Here is an 18,768-nt window from a genome sequence, read left to right on the forward strand (position 1 = left end):
TCAGGTAGTGCAGCTGCACTTACAATATCGGTACATATAAATACTGGGAACAGAGTGACATTGGTAACTTATAATACCGTGTGAATCTCATTCACCACATGCACGCCTCCCCGGGCCCTTCTTGCGCGCACGCTCCCCCGTCCCCTCTTGGGCGGCACAGTAGCACAGTGGTTAGCACTGTTGCTTCACAGCGCCAGGGTCCCAGGTTTGATTCCTGCTTGGTCCACTGTCTGTGCGGAGTCTGCACATTTTCCCCGTGTCTGCGTGGGTTTCTTCCGGGTGCTCCGATTTCCGCCCACAAGTGTCACATTAGGTGAATTCAACATTCCTAATTCACCCTCAGTGTAGACCATAAGACCATAAGACATAGGAGTGGAAGTAAGGCCATTCGGCCCATCGAGTCCACTCCGCCATTCAATCATGGCTGATGGGCATTTCAACTCCACCTACCAGCATTCTCCCCATAGCCCTTAATTCCTCGCGACATCAAGAATTTATCTATCTCTGCCTTGAAGCCATTTAGCGTCCCGGCCTCCACTGCACTCCGCGGCAATGAATTCCACAGGCCCACCACTCTCTGGCTGAAGAAATGTCTCCGCATTTCTGTTCTGAATTTACCCCCTCTAATTCTAAGGCTGTGCCCACGGGTCCTCGTCTCCTCGCCTAACGGAAACAGTTTCTTTGCGTCCACCCTTTCTAAGCCATGTATTATCTTGTAAGTTTCTATTAGATCTCCCCTTAACCTTCTAAACTCCAATGAATACAATCCCAGGATCCTCAGCCGTTCATCATATGTTAGACCCGCCATTCCAGGGATCATCCGTGTGAATCTCCGCTGGACACGCTCCAGTGCCAGTATGTCCTTCCTGAGATGTGGGGCCCAAAACTGGACACAGTACTCCAAATGGGGCCTAACCAGAGCCTTATAAAGGCTCAGTAGCACATCGCTGCTTTTATATTCCAACCCTCTTGAGATAAATGACAACATTGCATTCGCTTTCTTAATCACAGATTCAACCTGCATGTTTACCTTTAGGGAATCCTCGACTAGCACTCCTAGATCCCTTTGTACTTTGGCATTATGAATTTTCTCACCGTTTAGAAAGTAGTCTATGCTTGGATTCTTTTTTCCAAAGTGCAAGACCTCACATTTTCTCACGTTGAATTGCATCAGCCATTTCCTGCACCACTCTCCCAAACTGTCTAGATCCTTCTGCAGCCTCTCCACTTCCTCAGCACTACCTGCCTGTAGAAGTCACACTGCCTGACCACCTAACTTTGTATCATCGGCAAACTTCGCTAGTATGCCCCCAGTCCCTTCACCCAGATCATTAATATATATGGTGAACAGCTGCGGCCCTAACACTGAACCCTGTGTACCGAAACAGACGCCCGAGTGTGGCGACTAGGAGCTTTTCTCAGTAACTTCATTGCAGTGTTAATGTAAGCCTACTTGTGACAATAATAAAGATTATTATTATTATATAACCACACCCTCCCCGGATCCCCATTTATAGACTTCAACTTAAATTTCAGCACATCCCTGAATTAATTTGTAATTTTGAAACATTTGCAGTACCACATTTCACAAAGTCAATGAAGAGTTAAAAGCATGTCTGTCAGCTACAACATTTTTCTGTTGTTATGGTAGATTGCAAATGAATTATTTCCTGAAAGCTAATCAAAACAGATCCTTGTTGACCCTCTGTCTGTTTCCTGGAAGATTCAAACAGTGATGTTTAAAATGGCAGGAAATCTTCTGAAGGGAATTTTTTAGAAAATAGAATAATGCACTCTGTATTTATTATAACATACACACGGATCATAGTGAACATTACAGCAGATTTTCCATAGGGCTCATGGGCACCACACAACACCTCAAGCAGCGTATCAAATATTTATGTCTGAGTGTTTGCAGATGTAGCAGTATTAGGCTAGTTTGGAATGAGAAGCGTATTGTGGGGCTGTTTATTTAATGCGCTATTAAATACTCCATTGGGAAATAACAGGTGGGATTCTGCCGTAATCGGCGGGACGGGCAACTCCGACGGGAAGGAGTGGCGTGAACCACTCGGGCGTCGGAATGCCCCAAAGGTGCGGAATCCTTCGCACCTTCAGGGGCTAGGCCAGTCCCAGAGTGGTTTGCGCAGCGTAGGCCGGTGGGGAAGGGGCTTGGCACCATGCCAACCGGCGCCGAAGAGCCTCCGCCGGCTGGCGCAAGTTGGCGCATGCGCGGGAGTGCCAGCATGTGCTGGAGTTATCCCAGCGCATGCGCAGAGGGCTTCTTCTCTGCAGCAGCCATGGCAGACCACTACAGCCGCCGGTGTGGAAGAATAGAGTGCCCCCACGGCACAGTCCCACCCGCGGATCGGTGGGCCCCGATCGCGGGAGTGACAAAAAAAATAGGCGGCCACCTCGGCCCATCGTGGGCCGGAGAATCGCTGGGGGGGGCCACTGCCAGCAACCAGCGCGGCCAATTCCCGCCCCCACCAAATCTCCGGCACTGGAGAATTCGGCAGCCGGCGAGGACGGGATTCATGCCGCCCCCCGGCGATTCTCCGACCCGGCGGGGGGTCGGAGAATCCCACCCAACTTGTTCAGTTGTAAATAAATTGTTCGGTTCCATTTGACTCCATTTTCTTCAATATTTAGTTCTCAAGGTACAGTTCTCCTAAGATTACAATACCATCCTGCAGAATGGGCAACTGAAGTTATGTATTGCACAGTTCCTTGCCGAATATTCTGTTTACATTTTCAACATATTTACCCTTAAATAACTAGAAATGTTCCTTTCAAATAGCTCAAAATGTCTTGCAAAGTGCATTAATAATTGGCAACTATTTTTAAAATCTGTTCAGATCTACAAGTGAAGTATTAAATCCACAGGAGCATCTTAGCCACAAACACAGCAGACTGGTTTTTATTTGCATTTGCAAACCACTTATTTACATGGGATAGCAGTGAGGTAATCAAAGAACAATTCTGAAAGGAAAATTAATCCTGTTAAGTGTCTACCTGTCTAACTCAATTTTTGAGAAAGCCTTAAGGTCAGAACTGCCTTTTAATATTTAAATTGGAGCTCTACAGCAGTGGTGGAATCCAAAGTGATTTTTTTTCTTACATGCGTTCACGGGATGTGGGTGTCAAAGGCTGTGCCAGCATTCATTTTCCATCCCTAATTGCCCTTGAGGGGAAAGTTAAGAGTCAACCACATTTCTGTAGGTCTGGAGTCACATATAGGCCAGACCAGGTAAGGACGGCAGGTTTCCTTCCCTAAAGGACATTAGTGAACCAGATGGGCTTTCCCCAAAATCGATCTTCAGGTATCTATGAGCAGGCCTCCCATCCAGCATGCAATGCCAATTGGACCCTAGTGTGGATAAGAGTCAGCAATCCTTAAAGGAAACACTGCACTTTGCTGGTAAATTGGTTGTTTGTTTCGACTTCCAACTTATGAGATCAGGAAGAGGGGAACTCTGCCAGAACCTGCGTGGCCCACCCTTTCCACATGGGCCGCTACCCCCCACCACTGGTTCGTATTGTTAACTGACCTGCCGACTGGCGACTGACCTCCTTGGCACTCAGTTCATCTACTGCACATTAATAAGGCCTGGTCGCCAAGGTAGCTTTGGCCACATGCTGCTACTTTCAGGCTGATAGCATGATCAAAACACTCGCCGCCTCCCCAATTAAACCAAAATCAGTCCCAGCATATTGCTGCACTGAGTCATAAAAATCTGACAAGGTTTTCTGTTCCATTACTTGGTAGAAAAGCAATTATGTACAATAGTTCAAATCAGACTGTCAAACCCTCTGTGGGTTGGATTTTTAAAGTATAGAATTTCAGATTTTGGTTTCATTACATCAAGTCAAGTAAGTGAAATCCTGGCCGTGATTTTTAGACTGGCTGGGGAATATTAACTCAGTCTATACCAATTTTCCAGTTTATTTTTACCTGTTAATCATGTAATACAAAATCTGATACCATTAAATAGTAATGTTAAAGTCAAATGTCAGTATTCTCAGGACTGAGTCCATGTTGTGGCTTCAAATGTCGCTCCAGAACATTAGCACATGACTTCGGCTGACATTCAATGTTACTGGGGGAGTGATCCATTGTCGGAGGTGTCATTTTTGGTTTATTGCTAAGATAATGTCCCACCTGTATGATCAGTTAGGTATTAAAGATTTCATGCCACATTAGCGGTTATCTCTTATACTTAGTTTGTGATTTAAAGCCTAAGCCATCAGTCATCTAAACATATAATGATATGAATAAGGAGTAAGAGTAGACCACTTGACAACTCAAGCCTGTTCCACCATTTAATAAGATCATGACTGATCGGATTTTATCCTCAACTTCACATTCGTGCCTGTTCCAATAACCTTACACTACCTTAATATTTAAGTTGGAGCCCTACAGCAGTGGTGGAATCCAATGTGATTTTTAAAAATATGGGTTCAAGGGATGTGGGTGTCGCTGGCTATGCCAGCATTTATTTTCCATCCCTAATTGCCCTTGAGGGGACAGTTAAGAGTCAACCACATTTCTGTAGGTCTGGAGTCACATGAAGTAGATCCTTGGAAAATCGGCGACAAGTTTAGATAAAGGATCTGGATTGGCGCAGGCTGGGAGGGCCGAAGGGCCTGTCCCTGTGCTGTAATTTTCTTTGTCCTTTGTTCTTTCTTGTCAAGAATGTATCTACTGGTGTGATATTGTATGCATGCCATTGTAATGTAATATAAGGTGCTCTGCAGAGTACGGATTAATGCGGGACTCAAGAATAGCACCATCCGTGGTCTGATGTGTAGAATCACACAGTAATAGACCATGGAGTAGCAGCATCATGCATGACAGTAGCCTGGGTTCTGTAAATAGTTAACGACGAACAATATATGGTTGATATTTAAACATACAAGCCTCAAAATCTTATTACTTAGACATCTAAAGAACCAAATATTACAACATGGTTGGCAGCGGTGGGATCATCATATAGTATGGTGATCAGCAGTGTTATGAAAGGTGACACTTTAAGTGATAAACCGCAGAACAATATCCCACAATATGAAAAACTAAAAGCAGCTGAAGCCCAGACTAGAGAGAAGTGAGCCTAAGAGGACAAATCGAAGAAAAAGTTGAAGAAGCTTCACTACAGACCTAGAAGTGGAAGAATCCAACAGAATAAATAGAAGTCCATTGCAAAACCCCAGAGCGACACAGTAAAACACCTGGTCAAATCATAAAGACAGGTGAGTAAAACTACAAATATTGCAAAGTGGCTCAGAGGCAAAAGATCTGATTGGCTCACCAAGATGTGTGCAAAAATACCAATAAGTACCTGTACTTACATTAGGGAATAGGTGACAGTCCCACGGTTCAGCATATCCATCGAGAGGCTGGAGGACAGCTGCAAGTTTAAAAAACCTGTCAAAAAATAGACAGGCAGAGCAAAGGAAAAACTGCAGTGTAAAGTGAGAAATCTGAAGAGCAGGGTTAAGTAGAAAATACATTGCACAGTAAAGAAGAAACTGCTGAGGAAAAAAAACAAAGGGCAGAGGTGAAAAGTACTTTTGCTTTAAGTTTATAAACAAAAACAGGCCCTGATTGGAAGTTTTGGCGGGCTCATGGAACATTCAAAGAAGATGACCTAAAGAGGTTAGAAAAAAGGAAAGAATTGCTGAGAAAAGCAATGGTCCAAATTTGAAAGTTTAGATATTCAAAAACACAAGTGGCTCATGACCACCAACATCATAAAAGCACCCCAGAAGGTGGGCAATGAAAGATCCCTGAGTGTGTGAAACAAAAAACTGCAGAGTGAGGGAGGCAATATTCAAGTAAACGATAAGATGATTGCCGACCACGCCAGTTCAATGAAAGGCATGAGCTGAAGAGCTTAGCTGCTGAAGAAAGAAATGGTTGAGAAGCAATCAAAAGGTTCAAAAGTAGGTGTTGACACAGTACCCAGGCTACAACAGCAGATGGCAGTACAGAGTGCTCCGATGGATATGAATGGGGGGAAAGATATCTGAAGTAACTCAAAAGAAGCAAAACGTACACAAAGTAAATAAAGCTGTTCCACAGGAGAATGTTTACAGCAGGGCTGAACTGAAAGATGTGAAGTGTAAGATTCAACGTTAACGAGGCAATGCACTGAAATCCAGAGTAAGTTTGTAAGAGGTCAACAAGAAAATAAACAGTTGAATGCGTGACCATTCCGCAACATGACGACTGTCTCAAATAGCAGAATGGAAACACAGCAAAAGAAACTCGAGGATTCTCCAGTGAGAACATTCAAGATGAAGCAATTGAACTTTGCAAAAATAAGAAAGACCTGTTGACAGTCCTTCACACACAACTAGTATCCCTAAGGTTAAAGTTTAGTCCTCTGGAAAATTACAAAGAGAAGCAAAATAAATTTAGCCTGACTTTGAACAAACTGAAGAACCAGGTGGCAGATGTTAGGAAATAGAGATAGTTTAAATAATTCATATTTGTAATGTGGATATTAGAAATATGGTATACATTGAAGCTTAATTTGTGTTTCTGAAATTGTGTGCTAAGAAAGGTTAAACATTTAGTTTAGCTTCATGTTAAACAAAAGTGCCTACATGTCTATAATTTAGTTTAACTTCAAACAGTGGCTTGATTGCAATTAATGTTTTCCGATAAAAAGCAATTACAGGGATGGAAAAAAAACTCGGTTTTGCTTAGCAACCAGAGGCTCACACTAAAAAGCAGAAACACTTGAGGTTCAGTCTGGAACACTCAAACCAGTCGCAAGAAGTTTTCCACAGAAGCTGCCAGTAAAGGCAGGACAATACAAATGGGCAGACAGCAAGTCCCAGAGCTAAAGAATAGATAATCCCATAAACCAGGGAATGAAAAGAGGAAAGTCCCAAGAAGACTGAAGTCAAAGGGACAAGGAACTGGAATCTGAATGAGGTACTGTTCACTGAAGTTGAGGGAGCAGAGAGGGACTCCCAGTTAAAGGTAGAGCTGCAAACTCCGAAGCAATCTTAATGCTGGTGACAGCTTAATACAGCCTGTGAAGCAGTAGTGTTCTATTGGCATGGCTCAGTACCTGAGAAATCGCGAGGAAGCTTCAATGCTCATGGTGATCCAGGGCAGAGGAATACTGAATGAGCACATAAAGCAAATCAAATAAGGGGGTGGCATCGTGACACAGTGGTTAGCACTGCTGCATCACAGCACCAGGGACCTGAGCTTGAGTAACTGCCTGTCATTCTCCCTGTGTCTTTGCTTTCCTCCGGATGCTCTGGTTTCCTCCCACAGTCCAAATATGTGCAGCTTAGTTGGATTGGCCATGTTAAATTGCCCCTTAGTGTCCAAAAGTTTGGTGGGGTTACGGGCATGGGGCAGGGAGTGGGCCTGGGTGGGGTGCTCTTTCGGAGGGCCGGTAGTTTCCCACAAGAAGAAACATCCTTTCTACATCCACCCTGTCAAGTCCCTTCAGGATCTTATGTTTCAATCAAATTCTGGATGAACACTGCTGTACACCTGGTCTCTACTGTTACCTAATAACAAACAGCTTTAGGTTAGTTTCCAAGGATAAAAAGGATGGAAATTCCCATTAAGAAATAACACTTTTGATGGCTACCCTTGCGCCTATTGAAATGAAAGCAACCAAAACTACACTATTAACATTCCAGAAATTTGTGCATTAGGGGGTCTGGTACTTATGGAAACCATGTGTAAATTTGCAAATAGTTATGAAGTATTCAGTTTATTCTCATTTTATTTGGCACGGGCCATGGCACTGGGCATGAAAGACTATACATCCCTTAGCTTTGACTCTTGGTTTATCATATTAGCCAGTTGCAGCTCCAACAGTGGTAGTTTGCTACCACTGTTTATGGAGCGTTGGGGGGGGGGGAGAGAGAAAGAGGAAATCGACAGGGCTCGTACTCTTAATCGCTATCCAATGAGCCCTGTTTAAAGTGAACTTGACGTAGAAGATATTACCAAAAAAAGTGAAATCATGCACAGAAGCTAGTTCAGAATTTGGACGAGCTGTGCTGACTTCACACCATATATTCTCCAAATAGTTCCAGAAATTCCAATCATTAATTCTGTCAGTGAAATCTGAACATCACGTCGATCATTTGCACAAATGAATTTACTGTGCTCCTGATCGAAGTTGCTCTTTGATCCTGCAGAGACGTAAAGGCCCAATGTCAATCTTGTCTCGAGACCACCTTCTAGCCGTTCTTACTCTTGCAGCAAGAGGAGGTGCTGGGTTCATACTAGAAACTGCCTTATGTTACACAAGGATGGGGACCTAAAATACGACAAGCCAAATGGTCCTCAGTTACACGTTAGGGGCCTTATACTTGTTTTCGTTAGGGATTCCTGACAAAACAATTTTGGATTGAGAGTTTCTCAGGTGTCCTTGGGGCACAAGGTGTTTGTTCCTGAAATTAATCCTCGTTATGCCTGTTTTACACCCATAAAATGGGCCCATCAAGGCCCAATTGTTACCCCTAAATCACAGCTGTACAGTCAAACTTGGCTTATGATAATAATCTCACCTACGATTTGGAGGGCTGTACCTTCAGGCACCACTCCAGAAACCTGAGCTCATAGTCAAACGATGTCTGTTGGGTGAGGTGTGTGGTAGTAACCACTGCTGTATATATTAGGGTATGTATGGTAAGGCCCTGTACTACAGGTACGGGGGTAGTCCCTGCCTGCTGGCTCCACCCAGTAGGCAGAGTATAAATGTGTGTGCTCCCCGTACAGCAGCCATTTCGCCAGCTGCCATAGGAGGCCACACATCTTAGTGTAATAAAGCCTCAGTTGTATTCAACTCTCGTCTTTGTGCAATTGATCGTGCATCAAGGTGTTAAAATCAAACCTCCGACTGTCCTCTCAGACGGACATGAAAGATCCCATTGTACGTTTGACAAAGAGCTGAGGAGTTCTGCTGGAGTCCCAAAAACTAATCCCTCAACCAATACCATCAAAAACAAGTCACCTGGTTATTCATCATAATACTATTTGAGGGGCCTTGCTGTGCACAAATTGACTGCCACATTCTTTCAATGTTATAATGGAGACGACACTTCAAAAGAATGTAATTGACAGTGAGTAAAGCACTTTGGGATGTTCTGAACTTTTAAAAGGCGCTGTGGTAAATATAAGCCGATCTCAGCCAATCAGCTTTTTCTGTCACCCAGTACTGCTTCAAGGACCTGGACTGATCATTTCTCACCTTCTCTCCACCCCAAAACCATAATCTTCCACTCCTTCCTGAACCAGGATTTACACTGCATTCAGTTTAATTTTGAATGCTTCACCTCAATGCACTAGGTGGCAGTCTATTCCATAGGTTAGGGTGTTCAAAGCTCTAAGAAGTAGTTTTCACACTTAGCCCGGATGTTTCTTTGGTCTATAATTTGATGCTTTTGTTCTTCCAACCTTACTTACAATAAAATTATGTTATCAATTCTGATTAATATTATTTTGAAAATTGAACCAAAATTTCTCATCGTTCTTTGCCAAAGCAAATACATTTAGTTGTTCTCATGCCCAGATGAGATGGGTCCCAGGCTGTTGAGGGAGGCAAGGGAGGAGATACCAGGGGCACTGGCTGTAATTTTCAAATCCCCGCTGGCCACAGGTGAAGTGTCAGAGGACTGCTAACATTGTCCCATCATTAAAAAAGGGATGTAGGGATAGACCAGGAAATTATAGGCTAGTCAGTTTAACCTTGGTGGCGGGAAGTTACTAGAAAGAATTCTGAGGGACAGAACATATCTGCATTTGGATAGACTTGGATTCATCATGGACAGTCAGCATGGATTTGTAAAGCAAGGGTGATGTTTGACAAATTTAATCAACCATTTTGAGGAGGTAACCAGGAATGTTCATGAGGGTAATTAATGCATTTGATGTGGTCTAAATAGACTTTAGTGAGGCTCTTGAAAAGGCCCAAATGGCAGATTGGTCAGGAAGGTAAGAGCCCATGGGATTCAAGGCAAAGTGGTTCATTGGATTCAATATTGGCTGAGAGGCAGGAAGCAGAGGGTGGTGGTAGAGTGATATTTCTGTGATTGGAGTCTGTTTCCAGTGGGGTTCTGCAGGAGTCTGTGCTGGGGGCCTTGCTATTTGTGGTGTACATCAATGACTTGGACTTAACTGTAGATGGTATGATCTATAAGCTTGCAGATGACACAAAACTTAATAGGGTGGTAAACAGTGAGAGGGATAGCCATAGACTGCAGAAAGATATAAAAGGACTGATCAAGTGGGCAGAGTGGGAAAATGGAATTCAACTCGGAGAAGTGTGAAGTAATGCACGTGGGGAGGGCTAACAAGGCAAAGGATGACACTATAAATGGTAGGGCCCTGGAAAGTACTGAAGATTAGAGGGACCTTGAAGTGCATACCCACAGATCACTGAAAGTGGTAGATCAGGTAGTTAAGAAGGCATATGTGATACTTGCCTTTTTTAATAATAATAATCTTTATTGTCACGGGTAGGCTTACATTAACACTGCAACAAAGTTACTGTGAAAGGCCCCTAGTCATCACACTCCGGCGCCTGTATGGGTCCACTGAAGGAGAATTCAGAATGTCCAATTCACCTAACAAGCACGTCGTCCAGGACTTGTGGGAAGCGGAGCACCGGTGGAAACCCAAGGGGAAAGTGCAGACTCCAGACAGACAGTGACCGAAACAGGAATCGAACCCCGGTGGTGCTGTGAAGCAACAGTGCTAACCACTGTGTTACCGTGCTGCATCGAATACAAGAGCAGAGACGTCATGCTGGAACTGCATAAAATGCTTGTTAGGACACAATTTGAGCAGTGTGTGCAGTTCTGGGAACTACATTATAGGAAAGATGTGATTGCACTGGAGAGAATGCAACAGAGAGTTATGAGGATACTGGCTGGGCTTGAGGATCTGAGCTCTGAGGAAAGACTGGATACACTGGGTCTATTTTCCTTGGGAGCAGCGAAGGTTGAGAGGAAACCTGATGGATGTGTAGGGGGCATAGATAGGGTGGGCAGGACGGCACTTTTTCCATTTTAGAGGGGTCAATAACTAGGGGGCGTAGATTTAAGGTCAGAGGTCAAGAGGCTAAGAAGGGTGTTGAGGAGAAACTTTTTCACCCAGAGGGTGGTGGGATTCTGGAACACACTGCCTGAAAGGGTGATTGAGTCAGAAACTCTCATAAGATTTAAGAAGTATTTAGATATTCACTTGTGCTGCCATAACCTTCAGGGCTATGGGCCGAGCGCCAGAAACTGGGATTAGTGCAGTCAGATCTTTGTTGATTGGCATGGACACAATGGGCCGAATGGCCTTTTCTTGCATTGTAAACATCTATGAATCCATCTACATTATAACTTCTTTTCCCAGATCAGTGAGTTATGATAATTTTTTTTCTTGTCTCTCCATCTATCTCTATAATTTTGCTATGCCATTAAAGCGATTGGATTTTGAATGTGATGGCCAGGTATAAAACTGGCATCAGAGAAACTAGTGGTTTTTGAAATCAGTGCAAACGCCATTTCGGCAGGGTGGTGGGGAGAGGCGGTGGAGGGAGCGGAGGTACACTAGTTGAAAGTTTACCTCTAAGATTCCACTGACACAGAACAAGGCATCCATGTCTCCGTTACAATGAAAACCCACAGGTCACAGATTTGATGAAGCTGATTCATTACAGAAAATAATGATTTCTGCAGCGGGATATACAAACTAGCCTTCAGCATTAGTGCCATATATTGGTAAACAACTTCAAAAAAGCTGACACAAACAAAATTATACAGATAGCTACAGGGACTATGGGAGGGCTCACTTGACCCATTGAGCTGGATTTTGTGCAGACCGTCACTGCCAAAAGCATGGGCAGGCCCCAATTAACCATGGGAGAGGCCCCGTGTCAGTCTCTGGGCTGTGGGAAAACATCCCCTGATCAAGTCATGGGGCATCCCTGCCCCTCCCTCAACACCAATCCTGCCTTTGCTCATCTCTGGGGGCCCCTGGGCCTGGGTAATCCTGGGCCTCAGGTGGGAGCGCTGCTGCCAGCAAACCAATATGCTTGCTGACACTGATGGTAATGATACGCTGCCGGCCAGAGGCTCTCAATGGGCAGGATTTCTATTCCCAGGACCTCAGTCATGGGGGAGGCCTGAGGGCAACCAATTAACTTCCTGAAGACACTCGATTCTGTCAGGCCTTCCCCCAAACATACTGAGAGGGGCTCCCCGTTGATTCGTTGACTGGTGGGCAAGACCCTTTTGGACCAACAACATTTTGCCCACGATTGTGGCAGACGGTAATTATTGTGATCATAGGCCATCAACATTCTGGGGGTTCCCATTGACCAGACACTGTCCACCATCTACATTGCACATGTTAGGTGCATGATGGAGTGTGGTGGAATACTCTCCACTTGCCTGAATCAGTGCCGCTCCAATCAACATTCAAGAAGCTCCACTTCACTGGTCAAATTGACTGGCACCTCTCCATCAATGAAAATATTCATCCCCTCCACCACTGATGCATAATGATAGCAGCATGTCCAGATGCAAGGTACACTGCAGCAACTCACCAAGCATCCTTTGACAGCACATTCCAAACCCGTAACCGCCACTGCCTACAGGGACAAGGGCAGCAGATGCATGGGAACACCACCACCTCCAAATTCTCGTCCAAGCCACTCACCATCCTGGAATGGAACTATAACACCGTTCCTTCACTGTCACTGGATCAAAGTACTAAAACCCCCTTCCTTACAGCCCTGTTGGTGTACCTATACCAGTTGGATTGCAGTGGTTCATGAAGATGGCTCACCTCCATCTTCCTAAAGGCAACTGGGGATGAGCCACAAACGCTGGCCTATCTAGTGACACTCACATCCCTGTATGGATTTTTCTTAAAGTGACTACCGTCTTGTAAAGTTACTGATCAGCAGGAATGGAGACTGATCAGCAGGGATCTTTTATTTTGATTTTCCAAATTCATTTTCAATATTAGTCATTACAGTATCACCAGCTTTCCGTTAATAGAACTGGCTGAAATATAAACAAAATATAATTGAAAAAGCATGATGGAGTTCTCAATAGTACCACGTTCATAGATTTTGAAATATTCGTAACTTGGCCCCTCATATATGCTCCAACGTTAACTTCTCATTCAATTTCCCACTGTTTAACAGCTTATTTCTTTCATGATTGCATCAGCTTCAATAATCGTGTGCGTTTTATAGCCCTTTATATAAAAAAGGTTCCTTCCTTATACTTCATGTGCAACTTCATTAATAAAACATGCATGCCATATGTTTGAAATCAATGTCCAAATACCCTGACAGTCAGGCAGCACATAGTTACGTCACTTATTTAGCTTTGACTAGATGAATATGTTGCAACTGACATTCAACAGATAAATCAAACAAAACTAAAATGCTTTCATATGGCAGTCTGCAATGATGTAAGTCATGGCTAGACAGAAAATGTTTTCTTCTGAAGGAAACCACATACATCAAGCAGAAATCTGTGCTACAGATGTGATTTAGAAACAGAAAGAGGGCGGGCGAGAAAGAGGAAGGGAGAGTGGGAAAAGAATCGCTTACATGCAATTCAGATTGAAGTTATGCTCCAGGTAACTAAGGGGTGGATTTTATACCGCCCACCCCCATCAGCATAGTTGAAGGTGGGTGGTCTTATAAAATAAAACAGGTGCCCGTCCCACCAGCTCCCCGACTCTGCACTCCCGACCTGGGAACAAAAATTCAGACTCCCAGCTTACTTCTAAGAGAGCAATGTGGCTTGGATGCAGGAGTTAACTGCAAAAGGAAAAGAATCAGGTAGTTGTCCTTTACATTACGGCAATAATCAGCTGAGTTTGACAGTAAGAAGTCCAAGTATCAACCAGAAAAGCTACCAGCACTAGAGCTATTCCTGACATAAGGGAGGCGTTTGTGATTGTCCAAGATACCACCGAATCCTGTACCATCAACATCTTTAAAGTCGCTGTTGTTAAAATCCCTGTGAAGACCAATTACTTTCGAAAAGAAAATTGGCAACACAATGGCACGATGGTTATCATTGCTGCCTCACGGGCGCCGAGGTCCCAGGTTCGATCCCAGCTCTGGGTCACTGTCCATGTGGAATTTGCACATTCCTTTCGTGTTTGCATGTGTAGGTAGACTAACCACGCTAAATCGCCCCTCAATTAGAAAAAATAAATTGGGTACTCTAAATTTATTTTTTAAAAAGAAGAAAAAAAAGAACTTTTGAAAAAAAAGTAATCCCCACTGCCAATGGAAAGAAAATTGATGGACAAGGTTTCACTTTTACTGCAACAAACCAACCAAAACCAAATAATTCAAACATTACTTAAACATGCCAATGATACCCAACATATAACGGTGAATTTCACTTTGAATTGTTGATGCAAAAATACGTCTCATGTGGTTACAAGCAGAAATGTGACACTATTTGCAATCTCACACATTTTCCAATTCAGGCCCAGATTTTCATCCCTATGCCAGATTTACCGAGTCAGGTGGTTTCCCAGCAAACCCATCCTTTAAAATTGGCTGCCACAGGCCACATTTTCAGTCGGGATAGTGGGCGGGGGTAATTGCTAAAACAGGAGTCAGAGTGGGCATCACTGAAATTAGTGCAGAGGCTGCTATGCGCAAGGCTCATCTCTGTGGTCAGGCGTTATATTTAGATAAATAAAAAGTCATGATAAAACAAAAAAATCCCTCTGACCCTCATCCCCACACATTCCCTGTGCCCTATTTATGCCAACCAATGAAAACCCATGGCTCTATTCAATCCCATGGCCTCACACTCCTCATGCCATTTTAGTGCCTTCATACCCATCCAATGGCCCCTTACCCCATTCCAACTTAATACCCCTCCATCCACCCTCATTGCCCCATATCCCCTAGTATCATTGGACAGTTCCTTGACAGTTCTGACACTTCCTGAACAACTTTGATACTTTGTGAATGGTTTTCACAGGTTTCACAACTGGATATGTTTATAACAATGTCTCAACAGCAGGAGGGTTAGATATAAAGGGACAATAAACTTAATAAGCTGGTGAAATAAACAGTGTAACTGCAAGAGTAGACAGAGACAAAATACTGCAGATGCTGTAAATGTGAAATAAAAACAGAAATTTCTGGAAATATTCTGCCAATCAGGCAGTGTCTGTTGACAGGGAAATACATAATTTCAGGGCCATGACCCTTAATCAGAACTGGAACATCAGAGGAGGAGAAATTTTGGGTGTAAGATTCTACTTCTGATTCCTTCCAATCTAATTACTGGCCAGGATTTGCAGTTTCTCATTGTTGTGATCAGGAATCCTGGTTGAGTGGAGAATGGAGTGTTAGCCGAAAAACGGGATCAGTGCCAGATGCCAGTCTCATTCCTTTTCTCCACTTCCCTGCCGCCGGACGTAGGGCCCCGCGCCGGCGCGAACATGCAAACTGCTGGCTTCATACATTTCAATGTGTTTGATGGGCTTGAAGCTAATTCTCCATCCCTTGGTACGTCCCACCCCTCGCAGCTGGAGTCACATGGGATTGACTTGGTGTGAGTATTTACAAGTGGGGCCCAGGTGCCATGACCAGAGAGAGGGAGCAATGGGTAAGAAAACTTTGCACATTAATCAGGCTTGCTGGGCGGTGTATGCCTGGAGCTCTGAGACTTGTGGGGACTGACTGGGTGGTAAGGGCATGGACCCAGGTGTGCCCCTTAGGTTTGGGGTGCCCTGACAGAACCTCCCATAGCTGCTCAAAAAGCATTGCAGCCTATGTGTAACTTATAGGCTCCTGATTATTGAGACGGTTAACTGCTGCCTGTATCCAGGAAATTTGCTGAGGTCTCCTGATCATATGGAAACATATCCAGCCAGCTCATCTGGAGACCCTCATGTCTCAGCAGTACAGTCAAAATGATGGGCTTGGCCATGACCAATCGCCACACCACCAGTTGTTGGCACTCCTCATTGCGCTCCTTGGATATTCAGCTGCACACCAGAGGAAGCAGAGGATTAACAGAGCCAACCCCAAACAAAGGACACATGCACCGGTGACCCTGGAACCCGCCCTGGCACACAGCCCCTCTCAGAGTAACAGCCTCACTGGTGAGATTATCGGCTAACTCACTCCAAAAGATCAGGTGATGTCTCTAAGCCCAGCAGGTCTACAACACTGCATTGCTATCAAACTGCATGAGTGCCTCCATCCGTACCTGCCCAGGAAACCTGACCATCTCCCTGTCACAACCTCTTGTGATAAACCCAGGCTCCACATCAATCTGGAGCTATGCTCCAAGCGAAGTTACGCATCCCGCTGTGACCCCCTTCTGTAGGACCTGCCCGCATACCAGTCTTTTGGAAAGAGCCGCATGCCTGCACAGTATGAATGACTCCACCATTCAACCATCTGCCACCATTTGGCGGTAAGGCACAAGGCACACTCAGTGAGGTCACCCACTGTAGACCCTACTGGGAGATCCAGGGCAGGGATTCCGAGCCCATCGCTAACACATGTTGGGTCAGCCTCCGGTATTCCATTTGGCATGGATGGGTGGTGAGGATAGAGGCTTATGACAACCAAAATACACTTTAGCCAGGACCAGGCCTACCAGGATGCCTGGCCTGCAGGATTCACTGCCATAACTGGCATGCCCTGGTCCAAGGGGTTATTGATGACAATCATGTTTCCCTCAGAGCATTGGCCTGACAGGGGGTGCCCTTTATTAACAGGAAGGGGTTCCACTCCCTGAATGTACAGTTGGCATGTGATCACCAGCTGCACATCATGCAGCATGACACGTACATCCTGGCACAGTCGGAGGTTCCCGGCACTATTGCGGCGCTCCCTCACATGAGGTGTTGGCTCATGGGCGACAAGGCTTACTCACCGAGGTCATGACTGATGGCACCTGTGCGGAGGCCTCAGACTGAGGCAGAGAACCGTTATAACGATGCTCATTCGGCCACAAGGAGTGGTACATCAGTGTCCTATAGATGCACTTCCGTTGCCTGGACCATTCTGGTGGGGCTTTCCAAATCCTCTAAGAGGGTCACACGCATCATGATGTCCTGCTGAATCCTGCACAACACCGCGCAGCCGTGAGCGGCGCAGTGGTTAGCACTGCTGCCCCACGCCGCTGAGAACCAGGGTTCGATCCTGGCTCCAGGTCACTGTCTGTGTGCACATTCTCCCTGCATTTGCGTGCATCTCATCCCCACAACTATGATCTGCTCTCCTGCACACTATTTGTACTTCTGACTCTCTCTAGCTAATTCCTGCACCCCCCCCCCCCCCAACAAGGCTTAGCATCATTGCCTTATATACTTGTAACTTTAGCTCCCTCTAGTGGTTACTCTAGACATTTCATTAACCCTTGCTGTTCTTACAGTTATGATAACACCACATGTACAATTTACGACACCAGTACCAACTAATGCGTTGTCTATCTTTCTTATCTTTCATGCTCTACCTCTCCTGCTAGGTATTGCCCCATCAGGAGTAGAGGCAGCAGGCTACTTGTCCTACCCTTTGCCCTATGATGGCCTTGGTGAGGGTCCACTGGAGGGTCTGGATGGGCCCTGCCAACTTTCAGGTGTCATAGGTGATGACGTGTCACCCTGTTCTGCCCGCTGCCCATGGGATTCACCGGTTTCAGTTGGGGCAGGCGTACAATTCGGAACAGCTGAGGTGTTCCAGAGCATCTCCTGTGGGAGGCGCGGCATGGGCCCCATCACTTAACAAAGAACAAAGAAAAGTACAGCACAGGAACAGGCCCTTCGGCCCTCCAAACCCGTGCCGATCATGCTGCCCGTCTAAACTAAAATCTTCTACACCTCCTGGGTCCGTATCCCTCTATTCCCATCCTATTTATGTATTTGTCAAGATGCCCCTTAAATGTCACTATCGTAACATCCCTTGGCTTTCTCGCTGGCCCCCAAGCTACTCCATGGTGCGGAGTGAAGCCAGGGTGAACTGCAAAGCCCCCACTGTCGCCTTGCCCGACCAGACCTGGAACACCATCCTAGTCTGAACCATGGTGTTGAAGTCCTCAGCAACAAAGCTCTGTGGGCAGCATAATGGTTAGCACAGTTTCTTCAAAGCTCCAGAGTCTCGGGCTCGATTTCCGGCTTGGATCACTGTCGGTGCAGAGTCTGCACGTTCTCCTCGTGTCAGAGTGGGTTTCCTCCAGGTGCTCCGGTTTCCTCCCACAGTCTAAAGATGTGCAGGTTAGGTGGATTGGCTATGATAAATTGCCTTTAGTGTCCAAAAAGTCTAGGTGAGGTTACTGGGTTCCAGGGATAGGGTGGAGACATGGGCTTAAGTAGGGTGCTCTTTCCAAGAGCTGGTGCAGACTCAATGGGCCGAATGGCCTACTTCTGCACTGTAAATTCTACGATTCTATAATTCTATGACTGTACCATGTCCCTCAGCGAGTGAGCCATGTCCCTCATTGTCTCATTACCTCTGCCCTATCCCTCTGTGACTGTGACATGTCCCTCTGTGACTGGCCAACATCCGTGAGCACCTGTTCAATGCTCCGGATATCCTCAGCCATGAACCTTTGTGAATGTGCAAAACACGCCGCAGCAATGTCTACCTGCGCCTGGGACATGTCCGCCTGTGGCTGGGCCCTCCTAACCTGTGCCTCAACCATGAACAGCACAGTGTACCCGAGCCTTGGACATCCTGACACATAGCTCTGGCTTCTTGCCCTGGGCCTTCCTCCGTCCAATGCCTT

This window comes from Scyliorhinus canicula, chromosome 14 (assembly GCF_902713615.1).
Source record: "Scyliorhinus canicula chromosome 14, sScyCan1.1, whole genome shotgun sequence".
NCBI lineage: Eukaryota > Metazoa > Chordata > Chondrichthyes > Carcharhiniformes > Scyliorhinidae > Scyliorhinus > Scyliorhinus canicula.